The 17,235-nt window shown below is 31.1% G+C and overlaps 1 protein-coding gene across 1 annotated transcript in view; it reads right to left on the reverse strand.

The window, feature by feature from the left end:
- The window catches only part of LOC123663356, a 33,367-nt gene extending 17,402 nt beyond the window's left edge, over nucleotides 1-15,965 (reverse strand). The window contains exon 1 of the mRNA XM_045598046.1: nucleotides 15,931-15,965. The gene's annotated coding sequence lies outside the window, so the exon portion shown is untranslated. The remainder of the gene's footprint in view (nucleotides 1-15,930) is intronic.
- Between the last annotated feature and the right edge of the window lie 1,270 nt (nucleotides 15,966-17,235).

Consider the following 17,235-nt stretch of genomic DNA (forward strand, 5'->3'; position numbering starts at 1 on the left):
TTGCAATATATTTATAGATTCTGAACTTATAACCCTAGGTTATTGCATAGGAATCGATATTTTGAATAAAATATATACGATTAATTCGTAAGACGAAAATGTGAAATGTTACATTTAGTATTGTGTAAAAAATATTTAAGATATATTCAAATTGAATAGTAATTCATGTTACGGCTTTTTAACTTTCAGGTGAGTCAACAAAATTAATTCACTTAACGAAAAAAATTAAGAGCATAAGGTATATTTTTACACAAGCATTTACATTATAGCACTAAAATACATTATAATAACATTAAAAAAATACCTTGTAGTTTTAATAATATTTTGTGTCTATAATTATTTATTATTCCATTTATATGTATAAAAACCCTAGTTTTACTAACCGACGTCCGAAAAAGGAGGAGGTTCTCAATTCGATTCTTTTTTTTTTAATGCACGTTACCTCAGAACTTTTAGTAGTTACGTAGACCAATTTTGATGATTTTCATTTAAATCTCAAAATACTCTTGTCTTGATTTATAAAATCCTTACTAAAAAAATTCAAACTCAAATTAAATTTATTAGACACAAAGAAATGCCAGGATCACTCAGACGACACAATAAGCTAGTCACACCTAAAACTAGAACCAATTATGGGAAAAGAGCAATAACATTTGAAGGAGCATAGCTATTCAATAACTTGCCAGTTCATGTAAAGGTCGCAGACTCGATCATTGTTTTCAAACGGAGACTTAAACAATATGTCACACAAAACGATAATTATGGTTTTACTATGGATTTCTTTTATCATCGTTTTATTTTTAATTTTATCTCTTTTCGCCTTTTACCATTTTTATACGCGTTGGTTGTACGATTCACAAATATCACAGACCAGGTCTGCCACCTACATACTGGACTGTAACTAAATCTTATCAACTATCAACCCGAGTAGAAATTTTTTCGTGTTCCTTAGCAGGACCGGTCCGGGCATGCTCGATCTGGACCGAATAAGGTATGTAACGCAGAAAAGTCTGGACCTGATCAGGATGAGATGAGATATCCTGATCGGGTCCAGATCAATCATCTACGTTACATACCTTGCCTGGTCTGGGTCGGGTATGCCCGGTCCGGTCCTTTTAAAAAAACACAAATCTTAATATATATAAATCTCGTGTCACAATGTTTGTCCTCAATGGACTCCTAAACTACTTAACCGATTTTAGTCAAATTTGCACACCGTGTGCAGTTTGATCCAACTTAAAAGATAGGCTATATTTTATTTTAATATATTATGTTATTATTATATTTCAGAAAAAAATAAGGTGATACGGAGTTCGCCAGGTCAGCTAGTGTATATATATATATATATATATATATATATATATATATATATATATATATATATATATATATATTCTTAAAAAATTATTTAATAAAAAAAGTGAATTGATATTATAAATTTGTCGCTTAATATAATTATTGTTATATTTGTTTTCGTTTATTTTTCCCAATGTATTATTTATTTTTGTTTTTAATTTAAATATCAATTATTTTTATTTATTTTTATATTATTAATTAAATTTTATTTATTAATTTCTATTCATTTACTACTAATTAACTACTTCCTACTACTTACGACTGCTCCACTGTGTAGAAATGGACTCCCTGCAAGACTGTCCTGATAACTGTATATATATTAAGTGCGCTTAAAAACATCGATAGCACGATTCAGGCTCAGTTCGCGTAATTTCTTTCAGGCTATCCTGATCTGGATCAGACCTGGTCCTGATGCAGTTATGCCTTACCATACTTATTATATTTTACATCAGGCTATCCTTATCTGGAACGGAACGGGTCCTGATCCAGTATGCCTTACCATACTTGATTATATTTTACATCAGGCTATTTTTATCTGGACCGGGCTGGGTCCTGGTCCAGTATGCCTTACCATACTTATTATATTTTACATCAGGCTATCCTTATCTGCTCCGGAACGGGTCCTGATCCAGTATGCCTTACCATACTTGATTATATTTTACGTCAGGCTATCCTTGTCTAGACCAGACCTGGTCCTGATAGAGCTTGCCGGATCTGGCATGCCTCATTCTATCCTGATCCGATCCAGATACATGATCTGGTTGAGCCTGACCTTTTTTCTAGTCGAGAAACGCTGATGGTCTCATAATAGGTACCGTTTGCTACTGAGAATCAATCATCATAAACATATCCATAGAAAAAAAAGCATGACAATGTTATTATATTAATTAGAAAGCGTCAATTAAGCCTATCATTTTATAAGATACTAGATGACCCGGTGCACTTCGTATCGTCTACGTATATTTGTGAAAAATATTGACAAAAGACTTTCTGTACGCGCCTATAAACATTTAACTACCGAGTGATATTTTTTTTGACAAAACACATCAAATTTTTCACACCTAGGAAAATTTTGTATTCTAAAATTAAATTGTCGTTTTTACTATTTTCCGTAACTTTTTATTTATGTTACTCACCGTTGAAACCTTTCCTAAATTTACACAAATATTTCAAGATCAAAATTAGCCAAACTGGTCCAGACATTCTCGAGATTTAGCGAGACAAACGAACAGCAATTGATTTTTATATATATAGAAGATAAGCGACTACGGATATAACTTGTTATCCTTACTGCAAGCCCGCCGCATCACAATATGTGTCAACATAGGCATTTTAAAGGTAAAAGCCTTCATAGCATATTTATTCTTCAATATCAGTATATTATGGTTCGCGTCGTAAAATATGCTGTAGACCATGGATTTACGACGCTTATATCGAAATTCGTCGCAAGGAACATTTTTACGTCGGTGTGAAATTTGAACTGTAAATAATTCATAAAAATTCTATGTATTATTTACTTTTGACGGATGCAAAAAAATACAAAAAATAAATATCTAAGATTTTTATTTTTGTGTTACCCACATTAGGAATTCTAAACATTTTTTTTTGAATATCATATCAAAAATTGACCGCTCCAGCGGGGTTCGAACCCGCGTCTCCGACGTACCGTGTCGGCGCTCTAGCCAATTAAGCTATGGAACGATACACCCGCTCGAGCGAAATTTTCGATATGATAATTTTAAATTACGGTTTAAGCGAACCGTGGCGCCGTCTATAGTGAGCTCTTTACAGAAACCCGTACGGGTTAGTACGGTACCCCGTACGGAAAGAGCTCACTATAGACGGCGCCACGGTTCGCTTAAACCGTAATTTAAAATTATCATATCGAAAATTTCGCTCGAGCGGGTGTATCGTTCCATAGCTTAATTGGCTAGAGCGCCGACACGGTACGTCGGAGACGCGGGTTCGAACCCCGCTGGAGCGGTCAATTTTTGATATGATATTCAAAAAAAAATGTTTAAAAAATAAATACTCAAATAGTTCTCTCATCTGTATAAATAAAAATTAATTCTCGATGTATATGTACGTGTTTAAATTCCAAGGAACTGTACCAAATTGGATAATTATTTTTTGTCGTTCTCAGAACATGGTTTGTAAAAGAAAATTAAAAAAATCGAATGATGTATAGATTCAAATACGACCTTATCTCTATTGTATAGTTTATAATATATCAGTTTATCATCATTATTACATATAATATAGTCAACTATTAACAATCTAAGCACTTGAACTTCACATTTCAATGTCTTCTCGCTGATAATAAATATGTATTTTTTAAAGGAAAATGCTGCTAGTACTCTGAAGGTGATACTTAGCTGTGTTATCATAATATTTAGTTACTAATTGTTTATTTAATATTATTTATAAGACAGCATATTAATTTGAAAGTGAACTACTTGAGAACGAAATTACTAATCAATGGCTTTGTCTTGTCTTCGAAATTGTTTCATTTCGTAGTTAAGGAGAATTTAATAAGTCCGATATTTATGTCAAAGAGAAGTGCTATTTTTGTATGAAAATCTCTGTTGAAATACGTTGCTACGAGACTAGTAACAATGCTTTAAAAAAACAGTCAGTCACAGGTGCGATAAAATAAATAAACTTAAAGTGTAGTTTTGCATTATGCGCGATTACTATTTTATTTATTAAATATTGCACCGTGTGAACCTGGTTATGTTTCATTATTGCTATAGATAAATAATAAAATAAAATATTAACAATTGGATTATTTTAATCTTTGTAAGGTCACCTTAATAATAATAAATAATAGCATGAAACACTAAAAAAGTGTTGACATTTAAGTAAATTACATCTATTTAGATAAAATTTTATATTGAAACTGCAGCTCTAAAGTACATTTAAGTAGTTTAAGTAAATGTCCTAGTATAAGAATAGTGTATCAACACAGTGGATAAGCGAGGTTGATTAGCATTTTTAATTGTACGCTAAAATAACTTTAAAAGTATGCACTAGGTCGCAAAATGTAGACTGCGTGTACCCAGTATTTGCGTTGGTCAAGTATCAGAGGAACGCCGATACTTGATAGAAGCTAACATAATAAGAACATAAATATTAGATTTATTAAGATTAATGTCAATGTATTACACTGATTATGTGAACATAATTATCATTGGTTTTATTTAATATCCTTATTTTATTTGACCTCGGTTTTCCGCATTTGCTACAACTCCATTAGGTAGTTATTGCGCGTCACCAATCGAATGATTAAGATATTTTTATTTTTATTTATTGAGATATTAACTTATTAACAACATTATTAACTTAATTTATTTATTGATTTGTTCTACTGCTTGAGAAAAGTTATGTATTTTTAATATTATTTTGGTGATTAAAATTAAAATAAGATACATAAATTGGCTAAAATGTTTCGTAAATATTAGCGACATTCTTACGTAACCAAAATTATTTATTTACTAGCGCACCCGGCAGACGTTGTCCTGCCCGTAAAACAGCTACCAAATTTGATAGCTAACTTACCGATAGCAGCGCCACCTACCGGGTCCAATAGAGATAAAAACTACCATATCTTCCAAATTAGACCAAATTACAGATGCTTACAAAATTTGATAGTTTCGGAGCTACATACAGATAGCAGCGCCACCTACCGGATCCAATTGAGATAAAAACTACCATATCTCCCAAGTTGGACCAAATTATATATGTGTAAATTTTTTTATAAAAATTGGTTCAGTAGTTTCGGAGTTACATACCAAGAGCAGCGCCACCTTTCGGGTCCAATTGAGATAAAAATTACCATATCTCCCAAGTTGGACCAAATTACAGATGCTTAAAAAATGTGATAAAAATTGGCTCAGTAGTTTCGGAGTTACATACCAATAGCAGCGCCACCTTTCGGGTCTAATTGAGATAAAAACTGCCCAATCTCCCAAGTTAGACCAAATTACAGATGCTTAAAAAAATTGATAACAATTGGCTCAGTAGTTTCGGAGTTACATACCAATAGCAGCGCCACCTTTCGGGTCTAATTGAGATAAAAACTACCCAATCTCCCAAGTTGGACCAAATTACAGATACTTAAAAAATTTGATAAAAATTGGCTCAGTAGTTTCGGAGTTACATACCAATAGCAGCGCCACCTTTCGGGTCTAATTGAGATAAAAACTACCTAATCTCCAAGTTGGACGAAATTACAGATGCTTAAAAAATTTGATAAAAATTGGCTCAGTAGTTTCGGAGTTACATACCAATAGCAGCGCCACCTTTCGGGTCTAATTGAGATAAAAACTGCCCAATCTCCCAAGTTAGACCAAATTACAGATGCTTAAAAAAATTGATAACAATTGGCTCAGTAGTTTCGGAGTTACATACCAATAGCAGCGCCACCTTTCGGGTCTAATTGAGATAAAAGCTACCTAATCTCCAAGTTGGACCAAATTACAGACGCTTAAAAAATTTGATAAAAATTGGCTCAGTAGTTTCGGAGTTACATACATTTAAAATTTTCATTGTTAACGCTCACCCACGCAATCCTTATTGGGGATGAGTTATCCTAAAATCCGCTCATTGATCATTTCTACATAATATATAGGAGATTCGTACCAAATTTGGGGTTGATAGGAACTATAGTTTAAAAACGGGAATTTGCCATTTTTAACGCCCCCGCAAGAATATAATAAGTAATGTGAAATAGCTAGTTAATACCATTTTTACTGTATGTAAATTAAATTAAAATGCGGTCTGCGATTAAGATCAATTTAATCATTAATAACTTACGTAAAATCGCCCTAATATATCATTTAACATGTACTTTATTGAATAGAAATAAAGTTCAAATTGACTCTATATTTTAGTTAGAAAACGTTTGTATGGGAAAAACAAATGCGCTGATTTTAGGGTTTTCCCGGAAACTATTCGATTTTTTTTTTTTTTTTTAGCAAAATATAACAAAATATAATATAATAATGTAACACTTTTTTTTTCGGATTTTATCGTGGTTTATTATTAACTTTTGATTCCCGACGTTTCGGACCCGTGAACCCTGAACCCTGAACCCTCCCGTGACCATGGTTGCTGTAAAGTATCCGAAATGTCGGGAATCAAAAGTTAATCCGAATCCGAAAAAAAAAGTGTTTCATTAAATGAGTAAAATTCCCGTAAACATTAGAAAACAATATATAATAATGTAATCAAATATAAAAGGTGAAAAAATTATATGACGTTACTCCAGCTAAGTCATTGCGGCCAATATTTTCCTAATTAAGAAGAAGTTATATATTATATTTTATTTTTAATTTTGTGTTTTTCCCCTACTAAGGTTTTCCGTTAATATGTCTTGTGAAATCTTATAATACTATAAGAAACCCACAATATTATAATGTATGACGTGTTATAGAAAACATTTTATTCCGTATAAGCTTTTTGTACTCAACAATAAGTAAGATAGAACTCTGCTCCAATACTCATTATTGCCTTGATATTTGAAAGTTTGAACGCTATTTATATTCGCAGCTGTTAGTTTTAAATAGATTAACACAATAAAGTATAGTATAGTATAGTATTATATTGTGTTAATCTATTGACTCTAGAGTTGAGAAGTTTTTTTGAGAAGCTATTTAAGGTATTATGATTTTCTTTTAAATGATATTTATGGTTTCAGAAAGCAGACCTGTCTAAAGAGTTCGGGGGTGATGACGGACGGACGACGAATAATAATCGAATTTTTATAAAAATTATACAATAAAATCCATGTGTAAATAGTTTCTGTAACATCTATAAGGATTTCGAAATTATGAAATATTTATGATATGCATAACAACATATGATTTAAACATTTGTGCTATTTCATTTCAATTATAAAATTATATGGCAAATTAACAATATTATGAAATTTTATTTTCATAAAAAAAATATCACAAATTTTTTTAATAAGTAATATAAACCTACCACAAATAATGAGTAATTCTTCCATCATTAGAATAAAAAGAGAAGTATTTATATAGGCTATATTTTGTTTCACAAAAGCGCGAATAAATCCTTACATTATAAACAATGAGCAATGAATACTTTTTACCCATAATTGAAGTTTACTCTAATCAAATACTCTTTTCAAATATCTATTTAACCTTGAAGTCTAAAGCTACAGAGTACTAAAAAGTAATCTATATTCAATGACGTCAAGTAATGCTAATTCGAAATTAGTTTCAATACATACTCAATCAGACTATTATCATTTGAGCAATTAGCGATACCTCGTTACAGACTAACAACTGTTTCATGTTTTTACTAGCTGACCCGGCGAACTATGTATTGGCATTTTTTTTGCAATAAAATATTGCTTTCATTAATCGAAATAAAATATATCTTATATTTTAAGTTAGGCTAGTCTGAATAATTTCATTAATATCTTATCTTGTACTTTTAAAGACGATATCACAATATAACGCCTGTTGTATGTTACCTCAAATTGCCCTCAGTTGGACGTAAGACAAAGTTCTCTCATATCACATTTGATTAGACAACATAATATTAAATAAATAAAAGTAATAACGTTTTAAAAACCAAGTTTTTATTTCAAATGCGCTAGAAATAATAAAATAAACTTTTCCTTTAAAACTTTTACTATTATCATATACAGTCATTACACAATTTACATGGTAAAAAAGCTTATCGCGAGATTCAAATGGTATGGATGGTAGAGATATTGAAATAGTCCATAGTTGCATGTAATAAATCTTTATACATAAGTCTTCAAATTTATTTGTTACTACCACATTGGTCATATGTAGTAGCCTAGTAGGTACGTAGATAATATTGGAATTCACTACCCTCTGCGATTTTTTACCTTGTTTTATGTAATGCTGTGGTATAAACTCACAGTTGTTGACTGCGATTCTAATACACAAAACAATACTTTAAAAAGTAATTAAGATACACGTATTGATGCAAAACCACGTCTACAATCACTATATATCATATTTTTTCATTTTTTAATCTGTATATATCATAATGTTTCTGCCCTTTTAGACTATGGAAGATAACCATATAAGTCATAGGTAGTGACATAATTCGACAAAACCAAGGTTACGCAACACACAGTCATTACCGTGTGAAAATTATTATCAAATTTGTATCAATTATGCAATTAATTAACGTTTATCACATTTTGGCTAACAAAACAGAAACATGCCTGGTTTTGTAAACAACATTTATAAAGTATTTAATAATAAACAATAAAAAAGTCTTTAATAATACTAATAAAGTTGAAATAGTAATTATTTTTGTTGCTTTTTATTATTAATTTTATACTTTTATGTTGTAACTTAGCGATAGTAAAAATAAATGTCTTTTTTATTTCGAAATTTTACAATGCTATACATATTTACAATTCATAACTTAAGAACAAAGTATTTACAGATAGTTACGGTACAAATCATGTCCTCGTGAAATAGTGCCAAGAATGCTGGCAGCATTTCCCTATTCACTGCTATGCCAATTCTCTGGACAAAAAAATGCACTAAGCATATTGTCAATAGTGGAGGCAAAAAGGCGAGGAGTTATCTCTTAAAAAAAATATTTAAGAACTGAACTCCAATGCTCAAATATTTCGACAGCATATAAGCATCTTGGTTTAACTGAAATTTAAAGATGTTCAAGCAAACGACGGTGTTAGTGTGGTAAATTAAATTTTAGTTCCAATTATTATTATTTCTCTTAATTTGCTTTTCTTTTTTAATTAGTAATGGATAAATTACGTAAGATTGTTTTCACTGACATCGAAAGATCGATCGCGCGATATCTGCACAATTGCGACAATTATCGCTAATCGCTAGTCGTTAGGTAAATAATCTATTGCCTATTTCTCTTAATTACACTTATACTTGCTAGCCATATTAAACGAGATTTTTATATTTTATGTTAAATTCAATAGTCATAATATATATGATTGTACTGTTACGGCTAATTGAATGCAATTATTTATATTATAATACTAGCTGACCTGGCGAACTTCGTATCACCTTATTTTTTTCTGAAATATAATAATAACATAATATATCAAAATAAAATATAGCCTATCTTTTAAGTTGGATCAAACTGCACACGGTGTGCAAATTTGACTAAAATCGGTTAAGTAGTTTAGGAGTCCATTGAGGACAAACATTGTGACACGAGATTTATATATATTAAGATTACTTACTTCATCATCATCATCATCATTACAGCCTATACAGTCCACTGCTGGACATAGGCCTCCACAAGTTTACGCCACAAATAACGTGAACTCATGTGTTTTGCCCATAGTCACCACGCTGGGCAGGCGGGTTGGTCACCGCAGTACTGGCTTTGTCGCACCGAAGACGCTGCTGCCCGTCTTCGGCCTGTGTATCAAAGCCAGCAGTTGGATGGTTATCCCGCCATCGGTCGGCTTCTTAAGTTCCAAGGTGGTTGTGGAACCTTGTTATCCCTTAGTCGCCTCTTACGACACCCACGGGAAGAGAGGGGGTGGCTAAATTCTTTAGTGCCGTAGCCACACAGCTTTAGATTAAGCTAAGATTACTTACTTAATAGGTATTAAACGACCTAACGACCTAACGGCCTAAACGAGTCCTCCCGACGCGACGTGTCGGTCTCTGTATGAACTTGGATAAGACGAAAGTTATGTTTAACAACCAAGTCATACCGATACCGGTATCGGTCGATGGTACCCTTCTCGAAGTTGTTCAGGATTATATTTACCTGGGCCATACTATCCAACTAGGCCGCAACAACTTCGAGAAGGAGGCTGATAGGAGGATTCGGTTGGGCTGGGCGGCGTTTGGCAGACTTCGTCGATTCTTCACTTCGAAGATTCCGCAATGCTTGAAGACAAAAGTCTTCGAGCAATGCGTCCTGCCTGTGTTAACATACGGATCCGAGATGTGGACACTGACGAAGGGACTGGTCCACAAGTTTAAAGTCGCTCAGCGTGCAATGGAACGGGCTATGCTTGGGGTTCGAGAATATTGTGAACTACAACAATTATTTAAGTCAATCACTTAAGCCAATGAAAAAAAAACCTGACAGTTTTCTTTTTTACAATTTGTTTATTTTTTTCCATATACATGGATTTGGAGACGTTAGATAAAGCGATACTTAAATTAATTTTAATGAAGGCACTAGACACCCTTTTCTCAAGAAGTTTTTTGTTCAAGATATGTTTGCGACCACTTTTTTTATTGTATTGCGGCTGTATATATTCTTAAACATAATGGAGTTTTGAGTTTTTAAGGTCTCTTAAGATTTTTTTATTGATAAAGTTGGTCCTACCTCTACTTCAAAAGTATGGACACTGGGTTTTTGGAAACCTTGTATAATTTTTTTTGTAATGTTTTTTTTTGTTATTCGACAAATAAGATGGTTTTGTGACGGATTAAATTATTGTTTATAATATGGTAAAGAAGTTGATCAATTATTTAACTATTTTACGCTAATTGGACATACACAGTACGCAAGAATAAGTGACTTTTCACGTATTTTTGAGATGTTATTGTTTAAAAATATTAAAATATTTGTTTTTAATGTGAAAATAATAATAATTTAATGTAATATAATAAAAATCGAACAGTAAAATAATTGTTATTAGGTCAGAAATTTCATCATTTACCGGAAAATGCGTGTCGGATGCGCTATAATATAATTTGTTTCACAGTTTTTATCTCGTAACAGCAGACGTAATAAATTCTCGCTTTGATTTAAAAGTATTAACATTTCGCAATCAGTTTCTGATTTATTTCTAATAAGTAATTGGTACTCTATAGCTCATGATTGTTTAATATTTCTTTCGAATAATCTAGAAGGATCTCTGTGTTGTATATGTGTTTATTTACAAATGAATGAATGTTAATATGACGTATCGATATATTCAAATGAGTGTGTTATGAATAATCATTTCATTATTTCAAATAAGTTACAACAGTTAGTATACAATAAATCCCATAGAATATTATCTTTATAGTAATCTTAAAAGGGATATCGTGCTTTATTTACTTAACAAAATTTAAATTATGAATTACTGCTTAACGTCACACAAATAAAGTCTGAATATCTATAAATATTATATTATTTTGTTCTATCTAAGCACCTTACGCAAGGTTGTGTCAAGGAACCAAAACACACAAAATACATCCCAAAGACAAACACTCATACCAACAATAGTCTCAATAAGCTATAAAAATATTGGTGATAATCGGGAACGGAATCCGCAACCTATTAGCATTATTCTAATAATTGTAGTTACTAATAGTGTTGAACAGTTGAATGGAAAAATAAAATTTTTGAACGTTTCAATTTTCCGCTAGAGTAACATGAATTTAGGATTCCTTTTTATTTATTTATACTTTTTGCACACTAATACAAAACATAAACATATAATAAAAATTAAACAATCAGATACAAAAAGCGGCCTTATTGCTAACATAGCGATCTCTTTAAGGAAACCTTTGGTTAGAGGACTAGCATAAAAATGTATGGGGAGGATTATTCTCCAATTTAAAATTAGTCGCTCCCTGAGATTAAATTGTAACAAACTACCAATTTACAAAATCCAAATATTTTAATTGATTATAGTTATGGTAAAGCTATACCTAAAACAGAAATTTCCTACTCAAAATACGGAGCAGCGCGACTGGGGTAGTACCTCGACCTTACAGAAGATTACAGCAAAATAATACGCTAAATATACAATCAGTGTTGAGTTCCTGTTGGCGAGTAAGGTGACCAGAGCTCTTGGAGGAATTGAGGATAGAGTTGGCAACGCGCTAGCGATGCTTTTGGTATTGCAGACGTCTATAAGCTATGGTAATCGCCTACCATCAGGTGAGCCGTGCGCTTGTTTGCCGACCTAGTTATAAATAAAGAATTATGTATATTCTGCTAAGAAGAACGGACAAGAAATCTAACAGTTACTCCTTAAAAAAAATATTTTGAGGACCAAACAGCTAGCTTAAAGTGTGTCGTGAAGACTTTTGATTAACGCAATCATATTGTATTACTCAAAATTTTATACATATTTATGTGTCAACGTCCTAAATTATTGTCATTTAGAGTATTACCGTTACTTCCCACGAATATGACAATTTCAGACGAGTCAGTGACATTTACGAAATAATGGATGATGTCATTGTTACTGAAAGAAGCCGTTAAGTTACTACGTATATAAAAACAAGTTTACGACTAGCTTAATCACACGATTATATCTTCATAATACGGTATGCCAATGACACGGAACATTAAAGGACTGTACCGTTCTAAACCGTGATGCCCGTGACAATGCTTTGAAAGTGAACGTAACATGCAAAATAAATATACTTTGTGTGGAATATTAAACAATGCCAGATCAACGACTATGATGACAAAATAAGACCTAGATGTTGTCCATAAGCACTAATTTAGTTTAATAATAAATTAAAAAATAAAGGCCTTTTTCGCTAAGGGTTAGCTAGCGTATTTGTTATTGAAATTGGTATTTGCTATGTTATTTTATTTTGTCGTATTTTTTGTTCTCATATGTATTATTCTTAACCTGTGTAAAAGATGATTGAAATAATTAATGACAAAAAAAAACTAAAATTAATTCAACGCATATCAGAAATATGAGAAGAAGGTTGAAACCGCCAGCTATTATTCCTAATCTGTGTAAAAGGTAATTAAATAATAATTAGTGACAAAAAATAAATAAATAAATGATTCAACGGATATCAGAGATATGATAAGAAGGTTGAAACCACCAGCTCGACTGGACAATCGTAATAATTATTTGTCAATTTTTAGTGGTCCTGCAACCCATTCTTGGGGAATTCTCGCAGTACGTAAACTGCCATATTTTTTTAAGTATTCATTAGGCTTAAAGGCTTTCGATGGTGCTAAATGAGGACATAATTATAATATTCACCAATGTCATGCAATTGAGTAAAACGAAAAGAGGTCGAAAAGGTAAAAATAATAAACTTCATCAACTTTTGAGGATAAAAAAAGTAGTACATTTTATATTATTCTTTGTAAAGTTTCTTGAGTAACTACACGTTAATTAACAAAATTAGAGTAAATAATAATTTGAGGTTAAAAATCGAAAAAAAAACAGAATATTTCTTTTAAATTATTACAGATTAATTAAAATTTTAATTGTATTGTTTCACACTTTAATCTTGATCAACAGATCAGATTATGGAAATTATTTTTGGTAAAAAACATGTTGCAATCAATTTCATTATGTTTTAAGTAATGTTATTTCATGTCAGTTGTGAAAACAACTACGAGTATACCAGCTGTTTAAAAATTTAAGAAAAGGCGGCCATTATGAAATTACGAATACAAATGTTTTAATAACGAGTTAACGAGTAGATTAAATCATTCATTATAACTTACTGATAAATTATAAAGGAATAGAAATAACAGAGAATCTAGAATAACCTTATTATTAAAGTTATTAAGGATAGGTTATACGTAATTAAAAAAATATAAAAAAAGAATTTACTAGAAATAAAGGAGGGTATTTTTAAATATTGATAATTAAATGTACATTTATCTTTGTAAATGTTTAAAAAAACGGTTTCTGTTCCTTAGTAGTGATCGTGACAGGTTAATTAACACCGTTAGTCGGTGGTTCAATTCGATATTTTTATTAATGACATTTTCTTTCCATGAGGCATTATGTCTCTACTCTGTGTCATATGTAATATTTAAATCCCCGTAACTTCGATCCCGTTTACAACAAATATGTCATGAAGTTTTGAATTAGTGGAGTAGGGATAGGCGGATTGAAATTAAATCGTTCTTTTTATATATAAGGTGAGGTCTTTGCTCAGCTGAGGAACAAATTACAGAAAATTTCAGTTATGTATAGAAAATAATGTAAGCACAGAAATTTATACCTATGTTATTATTTAAAAAAAAAAATTGATATTATTTTATGCGATATGTGGCATTTTGTGAAAAATATATAATTTTTGTTTTTATAAAAAAGTATTTATGTTGGAGAAGTAATTTTGTTTATGAGTATGTTCGTTAGAAATCCGAATGGGTCACAATTTTAAGGAAAATTATTCGCTTTAAATTTGGACTAGCATATGAATAGAATACCTAAAAGTCTAGCAGATAGGAGTATTGTTAATGTATAACATGCAAATTAGACAAATAAATTGTTACTAATGTAAATACATATAGTATAAGAAAAGGCAATATTTATTTATTTATATATATTACTAGTTCGGCAAACAAGACTATGACCCACGTGATGGTAAGCGCTTACCATAGCCTATAGACGCTTGCAATATCTCTGCCTCTGCAGGAGCTCTGGTCACCTCACTCACCCCAGGAACACAACATTTGAAAGCTGTATTATTTAGCTGTTTCTGTGATGTTGGGGTACTTCCCTACACGACTTACTCCACATTTTGAGCAGGATGTATCCTGCTGTACTTAGCTCAGTGGGAAATTCCGAACGTCAGCACAAAATTTTATAATTTTCAATTTGTGTTAGTTTTTGCCGGGAAAGGATTTATATGAAAAAAAATTAAGATATTCACAAAGAAAATGAAGATGTGAAATTAGCTGGGACAGTTAGTATAAACTTGTTTAGGATTAATCAATCAATGAACTGTTAAAATAGATCTATAAATTTTTGAATTACTTAAACTATATAGTGTGTACAGATATATTTGTTTAAATAACGATCGTAACAATACTTCTAATAGTATAGGGTCTCCGTATTGTATATGTTTATCTTTACGAACGATACCTATAATCTATTTATCTGTGCTTTTGCTCAAAAACCAGAATTTTGATATAATTCGTTTGAATCTGAAAGAATGTGAAAAAATGTAAAATTCACAGCTACGCAAATAAATCACCTTCTCAACCTCAACTCTAACGTTAGAAAGAAGCCGTGGAGTCCAGGGGTTGGTTCATTAAATCCTTTAAAAATTATGTGAATTATTTTTTATTTTTATACGTTTATAAGTTTAGATGAGAAATCATGTCTATAAGTTTGATTAAATAATTACATTAAAAAAAATGCTTTATTCAAAAGTTGACTTAATAAATAATAAGCTATATAATAGCACTAAATAACCAATCAGAACTTTAAGCATCCGCGCGAGAAAAAACGCTAGTTTTGGTTCTCTATTGATATCAATGAAAAGATTTCAAACAAACATGTATGCGCTATTAAATTATAGGTATATTTATTACGTATAAAAATAAATGTTAAACCCTTCAAATAGAAAATATCACTTGATTGTATCCGTCTTCACATCAAGTGTGATTTTTTTTAAATAAACTTCTATAATAATTCAAACAAAAACAAAACCGCACGCGAAAAAACATATACAATAAAAAAATAACAACAAAACTCAAATAGTGTCCACACGAATACCATTAGAATAAATAATAAAAATAAGAATAAAACAATAAAAATGCGTAATTTTAATTGAGTATCCCATTAAAATAATTAAAAAAAACCAACACCGCTTAAATTTAAATAAAAAACATACAACTCACGTCACTATAGACCTGCGCGCCCGCACATCACACAATGACTGACGGTGAGTCAGAGACAAGTACTGTTGACTTCCATGTTGCCTTGACCTTAGCGAATGTTTGGGACTGTCAGATCAAGTGAGAGGTCATTGATAGCATTTCTATTTGGTATACGGATTAATATTATGATTATTAATATATTCTGTTTCTTATATATTTTCAATATAGGTACATAAAATAAGTGAAGTGTTTGTCTATTTATTTTTATTAAATATATATATATATATATATATATATATATATATATATATATATATATATATATAAATATTGTTTGATTGATTAGGTTCTTATATTTTAAACTGCATAACTCCAGATACAACAGTCTTTAGTAGGCTCTTAAAATTCTCTCAAAATAAAACCAAACGTTCAGACAATGGCAATTATCTGTAGGGACAATATTCTTATTTGTAATAAACGGAGATCAAACGCGCGACTACTAACATAATAGGCAATTGGACTGCTATGACCAAGGCGCGAACGCATCGTCTGTGTTAAAACTGTTATAGATAGATAAAGTTAGTAGAATATATAAGCATTATAAAAGATTTTATAATAAATAACTTAATTAGTACTAAAAATTAACAAACTCGTACATTTATTTAAATATAACGACGAATTAATTTGACAAACAGCAATTAATTACCGAAATAACGCGTGAAAATTCGGGGTACAATTAGTATTGTAATCGTATAAAAATTTATGTATTACATGTGTATTTTGTTGCTTAAGACCTTGAATAAAGTTTTTAACTTTCTAACGAAATAGAGTGATATATTTTTAAATTCTTCTATATCACGACTTGTTAGCGCAATGGGTATCGCAATCTGTGTCAAAATGGTCACGGATTCATATCTCTGTAACCTCAGAATCCTATTTTTAACACGAAAAGAATTCTGATTAATTAATTTTATATTTAAAAAAAAAAAAATTATATTTCATTTAATTTAAAAATAAACATTTGTAATTTGAATTTATTTGTGTAAAATGAAAATCTAGTGTGTAGGTTTTTTACAAAATAGTTTTTAATGTCAGTCAGTCAGTCAGTCAGTCAGTCAGCTCAGCCTACTGCAGTCCACTGCTGGACATAGGCCTCCACAAGTTCGCGCCAGACATCCCAGTTTTCCGCAATCCTCATCCAACCTACACCGGCAATCATACGTAGATCGTCGGTCCAACGGGCCGGGGGACGTCTCACACTGCGTTTTTAATGTATTTTAGATGAACGATTAAACTAGTGCGGATTTCTTATTTTACGACATTTTT

Source organism: Melitaea cinxia, chromosome 20 (assembly GCF_905220565.1).
Source record: "Melitaea cinxia chromosome 20, ilMelCinx1.1, whole genome shotgun sequence".
Classification (NCBI taxonomy): Eukaryota; Metazoa; Arthropoda; class Insecta; order Lepidoptera; family Nymphalidae; genus Melitaea; species Melitaea cinxia.